At 47.3% G+C, this 20,107-nt stretch overlaps 1 long non-coding RNA gene and 1 other non-coding gene across 2 annotated transcripts; both read right to left on the reverse strand.

The window, feature by feature from the left end:
* Positions 1 to 15,529: 15,529 nt before the first annotated feature.
* On the reverse strand, positions 15,530 to 18,883 carry LOC148121948 (uncharacterized). The gene is made up of 4 exons (XR_015738193.1): positions 18,772 to 18,883; positions 17,542 to 17,579; positions 17,034 to 17,076; positions 15,530 to 16,063 (listed from the first exon to the last, which is right to left on the reverse strand). It is a non-coding gene; the product is annotated as an uncharacterized LOC148121948 (long non-coding RNA).
* On the reverse strand, positions 17,421 to 17,491 carry LOC125404502 (small nucleolar RNA SNORD93). The gene has a single exon (XR_007233300.1). It is a non-coding gene; the product is annotated as a small nucleolar RNA SNORD93 (small nucleolar RNA).
* Positions 18,884 to 20,107: the final 1,224 nt, after the last annotated feature.

The raw sequence follows: 20,107 nt of genomic DNA on the forward strand, positions 1-20,107 counted from the left end.
TAACTTGCTTTCTACCGCTGCAATAAAGACCATGACTGAAAACAGCTTAGAGGAGGAAGGGGTTCATTTCCTCTTACAGCCGACAGTCCATCGCTGACGGAAGCCATGTAGGAACTCAAGGCAGGAACTGCAGCAGAAACCATGGAGGAGCGCTGTTTACTGGCTTTCTCTCCTGGCTTGCTCCCTTTGCCTTACATAACTCAGAACCAACTACCTAGCACGGCCCTCCACATCAATCAGACAGAAAAATGCCCCACAGAGTTAAAAGCCAATCTGATGAAGGCAGTTCCTCACCTGAGGCTTCCTTTTCCCAGATAACTCCAGTTAAAGTTGAGTTGACAAAAAAAAAAGTCAGCACAAGTGGCTTCCCTTTTTACAGTCTAAGAACTGTAACTCTTCTCGCCCTTAATTTAGAACTAATTCTCAATGTATAATTAGCCCACACTTCACATTGTACTGCCGAAGCATCTTGCAAATCCTTCCTATCTTTGTGAGCATTTCTTGCTGAGGGCCAGGGCAGGGAACGGAGCTCTGGGCCATAGTCCAGCACTGGGTGATGTCCTTGCCCAGCAAGCTTGGAGGGGCCTAGAGGCCATATGGTATAATCAGGAAAGCCAAGGGGATGGGGAGAACATCAGAGCCTGCGGAGGATGCCATAGCAACATGACCAGGGCAGCCCAGCCTAGGACCACACCTGCAGGAGCAAGGGTCTGCGAAGGTAGACAGCGGAGAGCGTGGAACACTGTTGCCATGTAATTTTTGAGTTTAGCGCTAAGTCGGGCAGTTGGGGTAGAGGCAAATAGGAGGCCTCTGTAGAGTCAGTGCTGAGTGTTAGGGAAGAATCCAGAAAGCTGCTAGCTGACTGGGAAACCAACCACGCTGGCAGAAGCTGGATGATGGTGGTCTCCAAAGGAAAAGGAGCCGGAAGCCCTAGAAGAGCGGTGGCCACGCAGCTCGCACAGAGCAGCAGCACCGCTGGTGGCTCGGACCCTGTTTGAGGACTGAAGCATAAAAATGGAACCTCTTGCTGGGCAGTGGTAGCGCGTGCCTTTAATCCCAACACTTGTTAGGTCGAGGCAGGTGGATCTCTGAGTTCGAGGCCAGTCTGGTTTGCAAAGCTAGTTCCAGGACAGCCAGGGATGTTACACAGAGAAACCCTGTCAGGATGGGGGGTGGGGGGTGGGATGAGTGTAATCTCCTTATGGGGTTAAAATCCAGGAATAGAGAGGCCTGACCCTCCTTCTATCTCAGGAGAAGAGGAAGCGTTAATCTTTCTGCTCTACAGGACGCACTCCAGCGGGGACCTAGAAAAACCCGTGCACAGTGAAGGTGCAGTGCATCCGATAGTGTTAACTCTGAAGGTGAACCGAAAGGAAACTTGCTGTCAAAACCATTTTATTCCTCAAAAAATAATTACAGGTTAGGCATGGCAGTACGTGTGTCACATCTGCTCCTGGGTCTCTTCTTGATACTTTTCTGAGGGTCAAGGGACTGGCTTTAATTCTGCCAATATAAGAAAAAAAAATCAATGTCAAGGCTGGGGGTGTAACTCAGTTGGCAGAGTGCTTGCCTAACAGCACATGGAAACTGAGGTTCAATCCTCAGCCCCACTTAAAAGTTGGGTGTGCAGTAGCATAGACACTGAGAGAAACAATTAATAAATGAATCTCCTGAAACTGAAAAGCTTCTGTAAAACAAAGGACACGGTCAACAAGACAAAATGACAGCCTACAGAACGGGAAAAGATCTTCACTAACCCCACATCAGACAGAGGTCTGATCTCCAAAATATACAAAGAACTCAAGAAATTGGTCATCAAAAGAACAAATAATCCAATAAAAAAAATGGAGTACAGACCTAAACAGAGAACTCTCAACAGAGGAATCTAAAATAGCTGAAGGGCACTTAAGGAAATGTTCAACATCCTTAGTCATCAGAGAAATGCAAATCAAAACAACTCTGAGATTCCATCTTACACCTCTAAGAATGGCCAAGATCAAAAACACTGATGACAACTTATGCTGGAGAGGTTGTGGGGAAAAGGGAACACTTCTGCATTGCTTGTGGGAATGCAAGCTGGTACAGCCCCTTTGGATGTCAGTGTGGTGATTTCTCAGAAAATTAGGAAATAACCTTCCTCAAGACCCAGCAATACCACTTTTAATAATAACAATCCTTTTAATAATAACTCCACACTGGTGTGGGATTGATTTGCGCTTTAGATTGGATGTGGTGGCACGTGCCTGTAGTGCCTGTAATCCCAGTTCTTGGGACGCGGTGGTAGGAAGATCAGAAACTCAAGGTCATTCTCAGCTCCATTTGAGTTCAGAGACTTGCAAGGCTACTTGAGACCCTGCTTTAGCAGGAGGAAACGGAACTCGGTGTTTCCATATTTTAATTATTTTTGGAAACTAAAAATCAGTTGGAATATTCTGGCCCATGTTCTAACCAGACATGATACAGAGAAGATGATGTTTGGTCTTGGCTATTTGGGTAAGTGCTTGCTGTTCCCGTTGGCTGCTGTGTTAAGTGTCCTTCATGAAGTGACACTATTTGCTGGAGACAATGACAATCTTTGCCTGACTTGCAAACCTTGGGCCAAGCCAGAGATTTTGTGATCTTGTCAGGATCCGAAAATATGAAATAACCCAAGAAAGCACCAGAGTGCGCACAAAGCAAGATTGTATTGAATTGGGCAGCAGGAAAATGAGGAAAGGGGGAAGAAACTGATCAGTCAGGGACAATAGCACAGACTGGGGAGCTGACCGTGTCCCTAAATGTTCATCTCAGCACGTATTTAAGCACAAGCTCCACAACCATCTGTGCCAAGTTATAATGATAATTTTCCACCACTCAAACTTCAGGGACTGGGGACTTTCCTTATGTGGTTCTTCAAATCCACAACCAATCAAATTTATTTGTTCTTTGTGATTAGAAACATCTACTATTTGGGGGAACAGAAGAATAACGAGCTATTTTGCAGGCTATTTTTATTGTTTACTGAGGAAGCTGGTCAGGTACTAGAAAGTCCCCAGCTCCCCTAGGCCCTGGGAACTTGAACTTAACTTCACCTTATGATTAAAATGGAGTCTGAAACAAAATGGCAGTACTTGGGCTAAGTTTCTTTTATCTGTTCCCAACATTCCCACCTCATCTTGGGTCTCAAACAAGGGGTTGAAATCATGAGTTTGTTCAGTGATGGAAGCTGCGGAGCGTGGGTGACAAGGCCGTCAGGACTTGGTGGACGCTCTAAGAATGGCTGCTGCTGTGGGCTGGGAGGGAGGGAGGCCAGGACTCTGGCAAAAGGACTGCCCACACACCTTCCAGTCCTAAACAATGGAAAGTTATTTCATGATTTGTTGAGCTTGGGGGGCACAGCTTTACCTGTGTTCATTGCTTGTGTTTTAATTTCCCCCTCCTCCTCCACCCTCAAGCACTTTAGTCTAGGAAAAGCCTTGGGGTCTGCCGCGCCAGAGTGGCTCAAGAAGATCACAAAGGCAGACTGGAGAAAACTTTCTTTGCAGGTAAATTAGACTAATAAGTAATGCATATTGTTGATCTAAATATCCAAGACATTGACACTGAGTAAATATAACTTTTTGTTTGCTTGTTTTTGCTTTTTTTGTTTGTTTGTTTTTCAAGACAGGGGTTTCTCTGTGTAACAGCCTTCCCTGTCCTGGAACTAGCTCTTGGAGACCAGGCTGGCCTCAAATTCACAGAGATCCACCTGCCTTTGTCCCCCAAGTCCTGGGATTATAGGTGTGCGTCACCACCACCCAGCTAATATAGACTTTATTATTTAAAAAAAAATAACATGAGTTTGACAGTGTCTATGCTATCCTGAACACAGTATGCAAAAGCGTTAATAACACAGGGGTCAAATAATACACAGGGGTCAAATAATGGAACAAGGAGCAGGAGGGTCAGGGGACCTCTTAGACTTGTGATGAGGGTTGACAACCAGGGGGACCAGTTGAAAAGTATTCAAACCAATTAGAATTTTGTTTTCTTTCCTCCTCCCTAATGTGGAGATTTTCTTTAATGTTTGTTAGAGTCTCCCTAATAACACCTGGCCGGTTGACAGAAAAGCAACATGTCTCTCCCAAGGCCATACATAAACCTCCCTCCTCAGAGAAAAGTAGGTCCAGCCCTGCCCTCCCAGTTCTGTAGGACCACCTCTGTCAGAGAGTCAACTTGACTCTTCAGGAATGGAGATGGGAAATATCTCTGTCAGTTTGCTCACTCAGGATCCATAGTCTGTGGTCCTTAGTGAGTAAGGCTGATGTCCCGAGGATGCTGACCCAGTGAGGGGAACAGAGGACGGGAGGTGCCTTCTTGGTGTGCAGCAAGTTTATGGTTCCCATGTGCATCCTCCCCACTTTCCCTTATAATACAAGGCTTGAGACACGGTATGAACCAACACACAAAGCTCAGGTTTTTTTCTTTTCCATGAAATTCTCTACAGAGAGGAAGGGCATTAAGTCAAAGGTACAAGAAAACCGAGGTGGGGTAGGAGCAGCCAAAGGGGTGCTTTCATTTAGAGCAGCCCACCTGGTGCTCAGGAGAACATAGGTTGCCAGAGGGTAGCTGGAAGAGCAAAAACAGGTTCCTTCTTCCCAGGTGTCCCCAGAGTCAGGGTGGACGTCCGAGGGCAAAAAGCTTGTGAGGATGCAAGGGAAACTACTTATGTGGTGGATGGGGGCCAGAACTTTCTGTGAGGGTGATCCTGATGTAGTAACAGGTCTGGGGTCTAGACAAAGTCAGCAGTCAACCACGTGGTTAGGATGAATGGCATTCGATAGATACAAGTAGCATTGGCTATACCAGATAAGGGTGATAGCTGCGACTAAGCAGGGTCTGGAGGTGGGAAGGGGGTGTTCTCTGGTTCCCTGATTGGGGCTGGCTGTGGTTGAGACCCCAATATCTGGTTCTTTTTGTGGGGAGAGATGGTGTCTGATCCTTTATTTTGACCAGAAGTCCCATGAATCTAGGAGGACTAAGCAAAGATAGTTTTTGGATGGTGAACTCCATCCCTGGGTCTTCATCTATCAGGTTCATAAGGAATAACCCTTAGTACTGCATGCAGACCCCTGTTCTGCTGGACAGACATAACACTGTTTGCCTCAGGGATTTTTCTCTGCTTCTGTCCAGTGAGTCAGGCACCCTAGGATATTTTCCCTTTGTGGGGGACATAGAGGGTGACCCCTCTAGTAGGTCATAGGGTCCAAATGTCTAATTTAAATTTAGAGCCCAAGATGCACATCTCCTGGTGTATCTCTGAAACGATCTGTCCCGTTTAAGCATTTGACAGCCTCCAGATATATAGCTTGAACTGACAGGGTCCTGAGTATTGCCCCTCCTGCCCCGAATTGGAAAAGGAGTTATTAGGAGCTGAGTCTTAGCATTAGAGTGTCCTCAGAATCTCAGAAGTCCTTTCGTGGTGAATTGTCATCTCTTGGGCTTCTTGACTGGAGACCGATTTGACCTGGGAGTGATGAATCCAGGGCTTGATGCCATTGACCTTGACTGCAGTTGGGATAGTCAGGATCACAACGTGAGGGCCTTTCCAGCCAGGACCCAGAGTTGTTTTTGTGTGTGTGTGTGTGTGTTTTTTATGTTTCACCCAGACTAGACCTCCTGGGTTGGTGGTCATGTGGTTTGACAGGCAGCAGGCCACACAGGTGGAGGAGTAATGGGTGCAGTCTGTCCTGAGTTCTTTGTGGTGCTGGCACTGATTGGAGTAAGGCAAATTAGACACTTCTGCATTTAGATCAGACCCGGGTTTGGGGCAAATGGGAGGGATCCTTCCAAATATTATCTCCCGGGGGGTTAGACCCTCTGTGAAAGGGGTTCTAGCCCAGAGGAGGGCAAAGGGAAGGGGTGACACATAGTACTTGCCAGCCTTCAGGGTTAATTTACTCAAGGTCTCCTTTAGGGTCTGATCCATCCCTTCTATCTATATGAACTTTGGTGGTGATAAGAACCATGAAGTTTCCAGTTTACTCCCAGGGCCTCAGTGACCCCTTGGACCACATGAGATATAAAGGGAGGTTCACTGTCTGATCCTATGACAGTTAGAATATGAATCTAGGAATAATTTCTTCAAGCAGTTTCTTTAAAAAACAGCCTGGGCTGTTTCTCTTTTAGTTGGGAAAGCCTCAGTCCATCCAGAGAAGGCAGCTGCAAACATGAATAAATATTTGTACCCACAACATCCTGATCTTACCTCAGTGAAGTCAACCTCCCCCAAATCTCCAGGTGCCATACCTCTTGCCCTTTCTTCTTATGTCCAATTAGACTGAAGTGCAGGATTTATAGCCTGGCAAGTAGAACCCTTGGAAACAATATCTTGGAGGATCTAGCTTAGAGAGGGAATAAGGTATTGTCTGTTTAAAAGAGAGGCTAGCTTACTTAGTCTTACCTAGGTATGTACTTTCAAGAAATTGTCTGGCTAAAATTTCTCCAAAGACTTGGGGAAGAATGATTCTGTCATCTGACACGTATCTCCATCCTTTCTTGAGGGAGATATAGTGAAGTTTTTGAAAAGAGTCATTGTCTCCAGCAGAGTGTGTGTGGGATTCCAGAGCTCTGATGCTGGGAGGGTCACCAGTGTGGTGGCTGGCAGGTGTCGGGCTGCCTGATCAGCCTTCTGGTTGTCTCTGCCTCTTGCGAGTTTCCCTTCTGCTGTTCAAGGCAGTGAAACATGGAGACTTGCTTGGGGTCCATAGGGCTGACAGCAAGTCTAAAATCTCTTGACTGCTTTCAATGGTTCTTATTCTCTGCTGTTGGGAGTCCTTTATCCTTGTAAATGGCCCCCTGAATGTGTATGGTTTCAAAGGCATATTGGCTGTCAGCGTGAAGGTTAACCGTCTTTCCTTTCCCTAATCTGAGAGCCTGGGCCAGAGCTATCAGCTCTGCCCTCTGAGTTAATGTCCCCAGGGAGTGGCGAGAACTTGTGCCCATAAAACTTTCCCTAAGGTCTCTGCCACCACCCCAGCCAACTTTCTTCCTCCTTCCACAATCAGCAACATTTCTAGATCAGGGGAGTCCCATGGAATATCAGTCAGGTCGGGTCTCGGACCCGGGAAGTGGGTGAGGATCTCCAAACAGTTATGCAGAGGACCCTCAGTTGTTTCTGGGCGCAGAGTGGCTGAGTTTAGGGTGGTAGCCTGAGCAAAAGTAATTTTGGCTGGTGTGGTAGTTTGAATGTAATTGACTCCCCATAAACTCATTGGGAGTAGCACTATCAGGAAGTGTGGCTTTATTGGAGTAGGTATGGCCTTGCTGGAGGCAGGTTTTGAGGTCTCATATACGCTCAAGCCACAGCCAGTGTCCCAATTCACTTCCTGTTACCTGCAAGATGTAGAACTCTCAACTCCATGTTTTCCTGCACACCGCCATGTCCTGTCAGGATGATAATGGACTGAACCTCTGAACTTTAAGGCACCAAATTAAATGTTTTCCTTTAAAGAGTTGTCATGGTCATAGTGTCTCTTCATAGCAATAGAAACTTTAAGATAGCTGGTTTAGCAAGAGAGCTTGGGAATGGGTTAACCTGGCATTTATTATCCATCGATTGGTGGGTTTTTTAATAGGCTCTGTATTACGTGGGGGTGGTAATAGTCAAATTCTGTTCGAGAGTCAGTTTGCCAGCATCTGTAGTTAGAAGGGCAGTGGTTGCAATAATTCTCAAGCAAGCTGACTCACCAACCACTGGATCTAATTTCTTTGGTAAGTAGACCACAAGACAACGTCAAGGTCCAAGTTTCTGGGTTAATACCACCTTAGCCCTGGTCTTCTTTTCATCTACAGATAGGTAGAAAGGCTTGGCAACACCAGGCAAGGCCAATGCGGGTGCTGGTGTCAATAGCAGAGCTTTATCTTCCGACTCGGTTCATGGGGACTTACCCTCCAGCACTTGCCACCTCATACAGAGGTTTGACAATTTCAGCCAATCCCAGAATCCAGAGTCTGTGGTGCCCTGCCGTTCCCTGGAGCTCTCTTATTTGTCTCTTTGTCATTGGCATTGCTATACCCAAAGTAGCGTCTTTGGCATGGACAGAGAGCTCTTTTCTTCTTGGAGGTCAAACCCCAGGTATAGAGCTTTCTGGGTGCAGAGTTGTGCCTTCTTTGCAGACACAACATCCCAGCATCTCCAGAGTTCTTGACAGTCCCTCTGTAGCTTCTTCGTGGTCCATCTCATTCATGCCACAACATTCATGCCATAACTGTTGAATAAGTTACCCACATATTGCAGAAGTACAACCTGGGAGAAAGTAAGGCAGTACTCACACAAATCTGCATTTAAAGTTTCGTTAGAAAGACTGGGAGCGTTCTGAATCTTTGGTGCAAGTGACTCCAAGTCAAGTGTCCATTGAAACAAGTCTCCAGGTCAGTCCATTCAAAGGCAAACAGAGGGGGCTGGAGAGATGGCTCAGTGGTTAAGAGCATTGCCTGCTCTTCCAAAAGTCCTGAGTTCAATTCCCGGCAACGACATGGTGGCTCACAACCATCTGTAATGAGGTCTGGTGCCCTGTTCTAGCCTGCAGACATACATACAGACAGAATATTGTATGCATAATAAATAAATAAATATATTAAAAAAAAAACAAAGGCAGACAGAGGTTGGCTCTGAGGGGCCAGGGAGATGCTGAAGATAAGACCAGAACTATATAAGCCTGTTTTTCTGGTGACAACATGCTGAGAAGGATACACAGATTGGCTACCATGGGGTGGATAGCTGCAGCATAAATAGTAAAAACCCAGAGAGAAAGAGAGAGAGAGAGATTAGGGTTCAACCTGAAAATCAGAAAAGCAAAGCAGCCAAGCTACTAGAGAAGTCTTACCTCTTCCAAGGCTGGGCTACCACAGACTAAGCAGACAGCATATCTCTCCTCTCATTTTATATTCCCTCTAGTGCTGGGATTAGGGGGCTGTGACTCCCTAGTACTGGGACTAAAGGGGTAGGCCACCATACCTGGATTTATTTCTGCATAGATCTTGTGTAGCCCAGGGTGACCTTGAACTCACAGGGATCCACCTGACTCTGTCTCCCAAATCCTGGGGTTAAAGGTGTGTGTCACCATTGCCTGATCTCTAGTGGCTTTAGCTTTGCCTCTGGTCTTTAGGAAAGATTTATTTATCAAAATACAAATAATACACAACTACAGATATCCTCCACCCTCCTGTTGACTTCCCTCAGGTCCTGGACTGGTCTCTGGCTTCCTGTCCAGGTAACAAGGGGACATTCCATGGGGACTGGCAAGGAATTAATATTCCCACATCCCGTAGATGGTTGATAGGAAGTTTGGTAGCTGCGTGGGTTTCTGAAGACTTGGATATTACTTGACTTGGATGGGATCCATCCATGGTTACAACTGGACAAGTACTAGGGCCGGGGGCTTGACTTAACCCTGCGTATTAGTCTCAGCCCATACTTGGGGGGAAGTTTCTCTGAAATTTCTGTAGTGTAGGGGAGTTGGGCCCTAGCTCCTTTTCTATGGGGATGAGAAGGCATTCTTCTCCTAGGGTCAGGGTCACAAATGTGTCCCGCGCTACCGTCTCGCCAGCAAGAACCACGCGGAACACTAGGATCCTTCTGCAGGAATGGCTTTAATCCTCTTGGGAGCTAGAGCATAAGCCAACATGGCTGGGGACCCAGATAAGATGGAACCCATCCCTTATAAAGGAAACAGACCCTGCCTTGGACGTGTCATTCCTGGATTGGTTAACTGCTCCCAGTCCCAGGTGAAACCTCGGGAGTAGGCAGGGACGCAGCGGTAGAGAGTTACAAAGCACGTGCGCTGGGATTAAAGGCGTGTGCCGCCACACCTTGGGGTCACAGAGGTCAATCTCTACCTTTGTTCCTAGAAGCAATGGAGAATGTGGTCCGGCCCTCCACACTTTTGGATGTCAAATTCTTCTTCCTTAGGGAGTTTGACAAATATCCCCTTTTCTTGGACGATCATCCTTGTGCAGACTTTGTGTCACCAGTCATGACCAAGGAGAGAGTATGGGCATTCAGAGATGGCGGAAATGAAGGAGCTACAGTACCTCTTCCTAGGTCCGTTGCCATGCTGTAGCCCAGGGATACGGCGTGGTTCCGGCAGCTTCCCAACTAAGGTTTGTTAACTGGTTAGAGGTCCTTTTGGAAGTTGCAAGACTGACAGCTGAGTCCCAGTGTCAACCAAGCAGTCAGTTGGCTTTCCCTCTACTGTTAAGTTACCCTGGGCTCGGGGAGGGACTCAGCCCCAACACCTTCAGTCCTCTACAAAGTGGAAGACTTCTGGCTTGGGCTTATTGTGTCGGGAGCACTCGTGTTTCCAGTGGCCTCTCTTTGCAAAATGCACATTGGTTTCTCTGAAGTGGTGAAGGGTCTTTTTTTTTTTTTTTTTAAGTTCTAGAAGTCGTTTTAGACGAGGGAATTGGGGCCCCCAAGGCCAGGATCTCTGTTCCTCTTGGAAAGTGGCCATCATCACCCTAACAGTTTTCTCTGCCTGTTTATCTCCCTGATTATAGACCTCAGTGGCTATTTCTGTCTGTTTGGAGAGATTTTCTCCCTCAAATCCCTCAAGCCTCTGTAGTTTCTTCTCTAATGTTGGGAGCCGATGGGGGCACAAAGGCAGTGCTATGGCTCTCCTGTTTTCTTCTGCTTTGGGGCCAATGGAAGAATAGGAGCAATAGCCCTCCATTAGCTGTTCTAAGAGACTCATTTGCTTCCTACAGAATGATTAATTTTAGACATATTGTTAGGGCACCTAGCAGCTGCGCAGACACCCCCCACTAGAGTCTGGTGGTGGACTTTCAGGGGTCCTTACCTCCATCAGTGTTGGGGTTCCAGTCAGGGTGGAATGATGGGAAAACAGCCTCAGTGATCGCCAGACTAGTGCTGGGCCACCTGTTCTCACAGGCACCGATTTCCTAGCTTCCCTCAGAATCCTTTCCCTCTCCTCATAAGGAAAAGGGGCCTGCAGGAGCTGTTGGCAGTCGTCCCAGTAGTTTCTAAAAGGAAGATTAAACTTTGAAGTTTCTCAGAAAAAGGAGATTTGGGGTTTTCCAGTTATAGAGATCACTGGTAGCGAATGGAGTATAGAGCCAGAGAGATTATTTCCTCTCCCTTCTGTCAGCCGTGCCTGCCTGCTGAAGGGGGGCGGGGGGCGCAGAGGATGAATGTGTGGAGGGTTGGTGAATCAAACCAGAGTGAGTATGGGGAGGGGATAAGAAAGGCTTCGGGGGGGGGGGCGTCCCAGGACTGGGTTCCTGGAAGAGAACTGAGGTCAGGGTAGAGAGTGGGGGGAGGGGCGGGTTGAGGGGGAGGTGATGCACCCATGGTTGAGGCGGGAGGGAATAAGATAGTGACATCTCTTCCTTAGATGTAGGCAAAACTGCCGCCCTGGGCTTTAGAGTGAGAAGGGACAGAATAGAGCCATTTTTTAGGTGGAAGATGAGGTCTAAGCTATTTTGGAGACTCCTACACCAGGCTGTGATGTAAGGGACCTGGTCAGATGACCCAGGGACCCAAAAATGATGTTCCTAACCACAATTGGATTAGACAGGTTAAAAGAGCCTTCGAATGGCCATCCGACCTAGAGGGCTGGCCATTCAAGTTGACAGAGCGTGTGGAGCTTCCCTGGGAAGACAGTGTCTCCCTAGGTATCAGTTGTAAATACTTGAAACCCTGTAAGACAAGGTCCAGGGGTGTAAGGGCTGAGGAAGTTGGTTTCAAAGTATGCAACAAGACAGAGAATGACAGAAAAGTGAAACCAAAACCCAACACTGACAGTGATGGACAGACTGACAAGACGAGACAAACACATTTAAGGGAGGCACAGATCCAGAACCGGGTGTTCCCTTACAGGAGCCAGTGAGAGGCCAGGACGTCTCCTGTACTGCATCCAGTTTCTCCTTTCTTGGGCTCCAGAGAGGTGCCAAGCAGAAACCAGAATACTTCCAGAAGTCCAAATGATGGAAAAACAGTCCTTGTCTTTTGGGGTTCTGCTGAGTAGGTGTTCAGATCCCAGAAGCATCCCCAAATGTTAGGATCCAAGAATTTGAAATAACCCAGGCAGGCACCAGAGTCCAAACAAAGCAAGATTGTTATTGAATTGGGCAGCAGGAAAATGAGGAAAGGGGGAAGAAACTGATCAGTCAGGGACAATAGCACAGACTCGGGAGCTGATCATGTCCCTAAACGTTCATCTCAGCACGTATTTAAGCACAAGCCCCACAACCATCTGTGCCAAGTTACAGTTACAATTTTCCATCAGTCAAACTTCAGGGATTAGGGACTTTCCTTACGTGGTCGATCTATGTTAAATGTACAACCAATCAAACCTATCTGTTCTTTGTGATTAGAAACATCTACTATTTGGGGGAACAGAAGAATAACGAGCTATTTTGCAGGCTATTTTAATTGTTTACTGAGGAAGCTGGTCAGGTACTAGAAAGTTCCCAGCTTCCCTAGGCCCTGGGAACTTGAACTTAACTTCTTTCACCTTATGATTAAAATGGAGTCTGAAACAAAATGGCAGTACTTAGGCTAAGTTTCTTTTGTCCGTTCCTAACAGTCTGGTGGCCAGTGTGAGCAAGCCTCACTTCATTGATCAAGCTAAGACCAGCTCTGAGTAAGAATCCATGGAGTTTGCAGTGAGCATGGGATTTCTGGTCACCATTTAGTTAACACTAATGCTGACTTTTGAGGAAACTGGAAGAAAAGCAGTATAGCTCTCGGCTTGAAGTAGTGATTAGTCACAGTTTTATAAGTGTTGTGCAATATAAGGTCATCTGGGAGTAACCTGTAACACTGGTACCTCGGCAGGTGGGTGGAAAGCAACGTTTTCTAAGACAGCATTTATTAGCTCCTGCACTGTTGGCATTTTGGGTCAGAACCATCCTTTGTTATAGGGGCTGCCCTAGTGGGAGATCTTGTAGCACCTGAAGTCACTACCCACTAGACAGTCATCCCTCATCCAGTTATGAAAATCACATGTCTCCTGATATTACCGAGTGTTTCCCCAGTTAAGAGCCCCTGTTTAATAAAATGTGAAAACCAAAGGAAGAAATCCCTCACTGTTAAGAGAATGACTGGCCAGAGCTGTAACTCTATGGGAAATCACTTTGGGGGAGGGGGCGGTGGTTCGAGACAAGGTTTCTGTGTGTAGGTAGCTCTAGTCGTCCTAAAACTCTCTGGAGACCAGGCTGGCCTTGAACTCAGAGATCCACCCGCCTCTGCCTCCAAGTGCTGGGATTAGAGATAGCTAGTTGGAATAGCATGCCTGAGGCCCTGGGATTGAATCCCTACCATTTTGCAGAAGAAAACAAAATATTAGTAGCAAAACTCCAAAGGGAATCTTCACAGGATTGCTTTTCGTAGTTAAGTGAAAATGAGGGAAAGAGAATCTTGTGAAACATTTTGCTTAACATAAGGCTTTTAAAAAAAATACTTTCTACAAGTTCTGGTGGTATTTATGTACCACCTCTCCCAATTTCTCTCCGTCTGTAAAAATGCCTGGAAGACTGCAGTACTACACACATACACACACACACACACACACACACACACACACACACATATAAATGGAGGAACCAGGATTCTGCATCTGACTTTCACTAGGGAAGCTTGCACGTTGGCTCCTGATTTCCCTAATGAGCACACAAACGTTTATGCAGACTGGGTGAGAACAAAAGATTGTTTAGCAAATATACCGAAGTCTTTAATGTCATCAGGGCTGCAAGCTGCATGAGAGGATTTGGGCCAAGCAGTACTGGCTCACTAGCCTCTCAAATTCTACCCTTGGAAAAGATAGTTGCTTCCCTGCAAACCCTGCATCTTAACTGCTAATTTACCATTCCCTGAGGGTCTGTGTGGTAGAACAGCAATGTTGTTCTATTACACTGTGGGCCACTGTTTATTTCCATGACTATGTTTAGCTTTGTATCTTAGACCAGTATTGTCCAATAGACATACAAATCATATTTGCATAATTTCAAACTGTTTCATTCAACCCAATGATAATCACTGTAAAATTGGAATCTTTCTTTTCCACATCATCCCATCTGATTTCTGCAACACAGCACACACCAAACATGCTGGACACATTTCAAGTATTGAAGTCACATGTCAACGGTAGCTACCATGTTGTTCCAAACTATGATTTCCCAAGGGCCTCCGAGGGAGGCTGATAAGCTATAGAGTGGGTGCTACTCTGCTATAGATTATGGGTAACAGGCCAGGGGACCTGTTCAATACTAATGCTTCATTCTCTTCCCAGAAACAAAATCAAGCTGGCACACACCAAACATTTCTGAATTTGATCTCTGTCTCCTAAAGAGATGCAGTCCTGAGGATGGAGGTGGAGGGTGAGGACTCTTGGCTCCTTGCAGTTACAGCGGGCATCATAAGAAGGCGGTTTAACCTTGGCTGTATGACCCCTGATAAACCACAATTCTATCAGAGAATAGGGAACCAGGAGTCTTCAGATTATAAATACAAGGTAAATCCTGCCAACACAATCTTTTAATACAGAATAAAAAGCCCTTCAAGCACACCCCTGACTGGTCTTGTTCAGTCCCACCATGGCTTGTTTGTCTTGTGTTAGCCTGGCTTCTGACATCCAGATGAGCGGATCCATGTTTCCTACAAACCTTAGCCTGCCTGCCCACTCTGGGGCCAAACCCAGTCATTTCCACTTTCTCTTGATCCTCCTTTAGTTAGCCAGTGCTCCAGATTACAGGGAAAAGCATGCTCTCACTCTTGGGAAGCCTTAAGTGCAGATGGCTTCTCCCCTCTTGTTTTAAAATGATGCTCCCTTGTCACAGCCATTTTTGAGAGCTGGCCCTTTGCTGCTAGGGAGCTCAGAGCCAAACAGGCCCCAGCTGACAGCATGGAATGTCGTGATTTATTTCCCTGCCGCCCTCTTGCTGGGCTTTCATTCCCTCTTCTAATTACTGTACTGCTTAGTATTTGTTGACAACAATCCCAAGTCACTGTAGGAATGTGGTGGAAACTGTGTAACGAGGCATTCATATCCTCACAATTGAATCCTTATGACCCAAAACCTAAATGATTCCCTTTGACAAGTCAGTAGACGCCTAACCACCATCTTACATGGCCAAATAGGTGTGGCACTCTCATATAGATGGCAATTATCTCTACCACAGGACACACACATATTTGCCCAACTTATTTAATACAATGCATTTTTTCTTTTTTGCTTCTTCGGGACAAGGTTGCTTTGGTGCCTGTCCTGGAACTCCGAGAATGCTGGGATTAAAAGGCGTGCACCACCACCACCCTGCTACAATGTAGTATTAAAGACCCTCAAAAGTGGGGCTGCAGAGATGGCTCGAAACCCAGATTTGGTCCCAGTACCCACATGGCAGCTAACAATCTCTAACGCCCTCTGCAGGTACTAGGCATATATGCAGGCAGTCATACACATTAAATCTGTGTTTGTGGGCGCATGGCAGCAGAAAAAAAGCCAACCTTCTGGAACTTAGAAGCTGACATAATGAAACCACAGAAGACCACTCCACAGACAAGGAAATAGTTTATTGGGCACCAACTGCAGGGCTGCAGGGAACAGTATCTTGGCTGGGGAGAGCTGTGAGTTATCCAGGGCCTTTGAAGGTTTAGAGCAGATTCTTCCTTTGTGGGTAATTTTTTTTCTTTTAATGGGCAAAACAGAAGCCCCAGCCAGGCCCCCAGGAGGGGTCTGTGCCTGATGTAATCAGGGTGTGATTATGATGTCACCTGGAAGGGGCCAGTGTGAGGAATGGGAAACAGGCCTCACAATTCCTGAAAAAGTCGGGGGGGGGGGGCGTTTCTATTTCCTAGGGGCTATCTGCTCAGGTCAAGTTCAGGCAGCGCCGTGGACACACTACAGGGCTACTTTTGCAACACTGCATGATGTCTGTGTGTGTGAGGGGGCGTCTTTTCTAAATGAGCAGGGTTGGAGACGGGTGCTCAAAGCAGGCTAGGTCAGCTGGCAGGTGATGGCAGACCTGAGCAAACTGTCAGGAACATCTGATTTACTCACCGTCAGGTAATTTCACCGCCATTTCCCTGGAGAAAAAAAAAAACATAGAAGCAAGAATATTTATGGTGAGACCAGAGACCAGTGGCCAAGGGGTAGGACCCAGGGCCCCACCGCCAGGTTCCCGTGCTGGAGTCAAGGAAATCCTTTGATGCGCTCTTCCACTGGGCCAGGCTTGTCTCTATAGTAACAACACTCTTCCCTGAGAAGAGGCATGTGCTTCCTGTGCTGCCGGCAGCATGACGCCAGGGATGGGAGAGTAGCTGGGCCCAGGTTGTCTCCCGAATATGCCTGCAGCTGGGCTAGCATGTGCTGAGACAGGGACAGATTATGACCACCCAACCCCATCCCACCAGACCCAAAGGAGCCATCGAGAGGCCAAGTTTACCCCAGTAATGTCTGAGGGTGCCACAGCTTCACACTGGACGAGAGTGTGAAGTTCTCCATGTATATATGTTCGAGACTCATGAGATTCTCTAAAAAAAAATTTAAATTCCAATTTGCTTTTCTCTACAAGGCATTTGAACATACTACAGAGCATACGTGGCAGGTGCTGAGCCCAGACACCCAGTGGATCCCAAACACCTCACTCTCCCGAGCTGCTAAAGTTTAGGGCTAGAGATGGTTCAGCAGTTAAAAGACCAAGACCTGGCTGGCTGCTCTTCTAGAGAACCTAGTTCCAATTCCCAGCACCCACATAGCAGCTCACAAACTTTCACTCCAGTTTCAGGGGAGCTGATGCCCTCTTCTGGTCTCGATGGGCACTGCAGGCACATGGTATATGCAGGCAAAAAAAAATTATAAAGAAAAACTTAAAGATCTTTTGTGTTAATATTGTGGCAAGTTTCAGGCTAGCGCTGACTCAGTAAACTAACGGAAATGAATTCTATAGGACAACATTCACATGTTTCTATCTACAATTGGGACTGCCTCAATTAATGTTTCAGTATGAGGGGGCCAAAGAAACCGAAAACCTTGTTTCTAAATACAATTGCATACCTTTTCTTCTCGAAGTTGTACTTGTTCATCTCAAGCACCAGGGCTGCAGGAGAAATACCAGAGATAATTAATTAGACCAACAACACTATAGTAACTTGCTGATGACAGTTAACTGCCTTGCATAAACAGAATCCTCAGTGTGCTATCCAGTACATTTCCTAACTCAACTTGCCCTTTAAGTATTCATTTACCAACACCCGATTTATTATTCTGTGTGTGCACACAGGTGCCATAGCACACACACGAAGGTCCACGGATAACTCTCTCCCATAGGGCCCAGGAATCAAACTCAAAGGTCATGTGTGGTACTGCTAAACCACCTCACTAAATGGGTCCCCTTGTCCCTGTATATAGCGGTGATGTGACTGCATTAAATTCCTATTAAGTTGGCCTCAGGTAAATCCTTCAACCCATCAGAGCAGCATATCCAATCAGGTTAGAGTTCTCATCCTTGGCCAACAATTCTGTTCCTGGAATTGTGCCCAACATCGTTTCATTTAACTCATACCTTGTGCTCATTAACACCCTGGGCATTACACACAGCACCTGTTCAAGAAAAAAAAAAAAGCATCAACAATGGTACAAGTCCCAGGCCATAGTGTCCCTCCACCCCCACCCCGTTAGAAAGAAAACCACAGGCACAAACCACCTTTTTTGGGGCTGTCTTTGATGACATTAAGTCCTGCCTCTGAGCAAAACTCCTGTACAAAGCTGTGATCTTTACATTTCTGACAGCTGGGAGTCTATTTTGTTCCCTTTGTGCCATCGTTGCAACTGAATCCATCACAATTGGATAGGGAATACTGGACATTGTTCACAATAGCCCAGAAGGTTTTCACTCTGAAATAGGTTTCACGAGGCGTAGGGACTCTGTACTGCTGTACCCTAAGTCCCAACACTTACAGTACTAGAACAGAAAGACTCCCTGGGCCAGAATGAGAACCCAAGAAGCACAAAGTTCACATCCCAATTAAAAAACAAAACCCAAGCAATGCTTTCCTTCGTTCACTCACGTCTAAATTTAGACCTTCATAAATGTTAAAGCGGCAGTGAGCAGGCAGGACTCCCAGGTGCTCAGAAGACACCTATGCCTGGTCTTAGGAACTCTCCCGGGAAACAAAGTGTTTCTACATCATAGAGCACAGAACTTAGGTATCTAGTACCCTGTACAAGTGTGGACCCAGCGGCTCAGATTTTTGCCCAGGACACAAAACCCAGGCAGGCTGGGTTTGTGTCAGAGGAAGGCTGAGCAGCACAAAGCGCAGGCTAATCCTGCCACTGTGGGTGCGCAGAGCGCCCTGCTTGACTCGCTTGCAGTCATCGGCTCTCAGAGGCCACCCTCAAACCTTTAAAAAAGTCTCTGTATAAAGTGGCATTTGAAGGGCACTTGTGGCGAGAACGCAGCTGCGTGGGTGAAATTACCTCCTTTCCTTGCTAACATTGGAATTATCCCTGCTACTCTTGATCACTGATCTCATTCGCTTCCAAAATAGGCGATGTCCCCGTCACCAGACTACTGGGCGGGCGGGAGCCCCGAGTGTGCCAAGGACCCGGGGACGATCTTGACTCTGCGTCTCCACCCCGGAGGAGACAAATCCGAGCAGCGCCGAGGCCGAGCCCCAGTCCTACACCGAGGGAGACACGCACCGGGCCCGGACCTGCCTGCGGAGCTAGCGCAATGGGTATCCCCGAGGCCACGTGGCGGGATCTTGCGTTCCGCAGGACGGGTACTACTTACCAGGAGCACGCCGCGGCGGAAAAAGGGAGACGCCCGGCCGGACCAAGTTTAAAATGGGGTGGATAGTGAGTACGAGTCGCAGCCAACCAGAGTGGCCCAGGGCCCCGCCCTGCCCGCCCAGCCCGCCCTGTCCCGGGGTTCCCGCCCTGTCCCGGGTTCCCGCCCTATACTAACTCCCGGGCCCTCGCGCGCCCCCTGGTGGCCTCAGCGCGTCCTAGCCTGCGCCCAACCCAGAACCACTCACAGCCCTGACTGAGAGGAGGTTCTTGGCGCCACCGAGTGTAGGGAAATTCTTCTCCGCCAGGGCGTGCTTCTTAAAGTTCTACGCTGGATTTAGTACTATGCCACACCCTTTTGTCCTTATTTTCATTTAAAGACCCACACTTAATTATGTAACAGAATTTGCTCCTGTTTAGGAAACTGTGACGTTGACACCATGCAGAGGAGAGTGGAATATCTTTGAAGAGGGGCTGATGCAAGCAGAAGACCCCACATCTGGAAATCTCACTGCTGGCTGTGTACTTCCATTGCTGGCCAAGATCTGAAAACATACTGCCCTCGGAGCACTTCTGTGACTCTGGACGAGAGAAGGAGTTGGTATTGCAGAAAAATCAACAGCATTGAGGCCAGACATGGGTGATAGAGATCAAACTGTGCCCTCCCTCGGAAAATGTGCAGTGTTAACTTCCAGTACTAGTGAATGTGATCTTATTGGGAAAGAACCTTAGCTTTGTGATCAAGTTAAGATGAGGTCATTGTGATGGACCTTTTTTTATTGTTTTTCCAGACAAGGTTTCTCTGTGTAGCCGTGACTGGCCTGGAATTCGCTCTGTAGATCACGCTGGGTTGGAAGTCAGAGGAGATCCGCCTGCCTCTGCCTCCTGAGTGCTGGGATTAAGGACCTGCGCCACCACTCGGCAGGGGTGGGCCCCCTTAACTAAAGGCAACTGGAATCTCTCTAAGACCGGAAGACAGAAACACAGCAAAGTGTGAGGGCAGCAAAGGGTGGAGTTGTGCCAGCAGCCAGAAGCTAGCAAGGCACAGGAAGGATTCCTTTCAGTGGGTTTAGAGGTAGTTTGGTTCTGCTGACACCTTTTATTTTGCGGGGGGTGGGGGAGTGGGGGAGCTTCTGGTGGCCAGAACTGAGCTGGCATTTCTGTTGGACGCCACCAAGTGCGTTGTTAAGGCACACAGTACTATCAGAAAGCATCTATCCCTAGCTCCAGACTCAGCTAGATCATGCTCTGGGCTCTTGTTTAGCCTTTCCTCATTTTAAGGATTCAGCCACACAACGTGGCTGACACTTCCGGGTTCCAGGTGTCTAATGGCCCCAGGA

The sequence above is a fragment of the Myodes glareolus genome, chromosome 6 (assembly GCF_982192425.1).
Source record: "Myodes glareolus chromosome 6, mMyoGla1.1, whole genome shotgun sequence".
In the NCBI taxonomy this organism is placed as follows: domain Eukaryota; kingdom Metazoa; phylum Chordata; class Mammalia; order Rodentia; family Cricetidae; genus Myodes; species Myodes glareolus.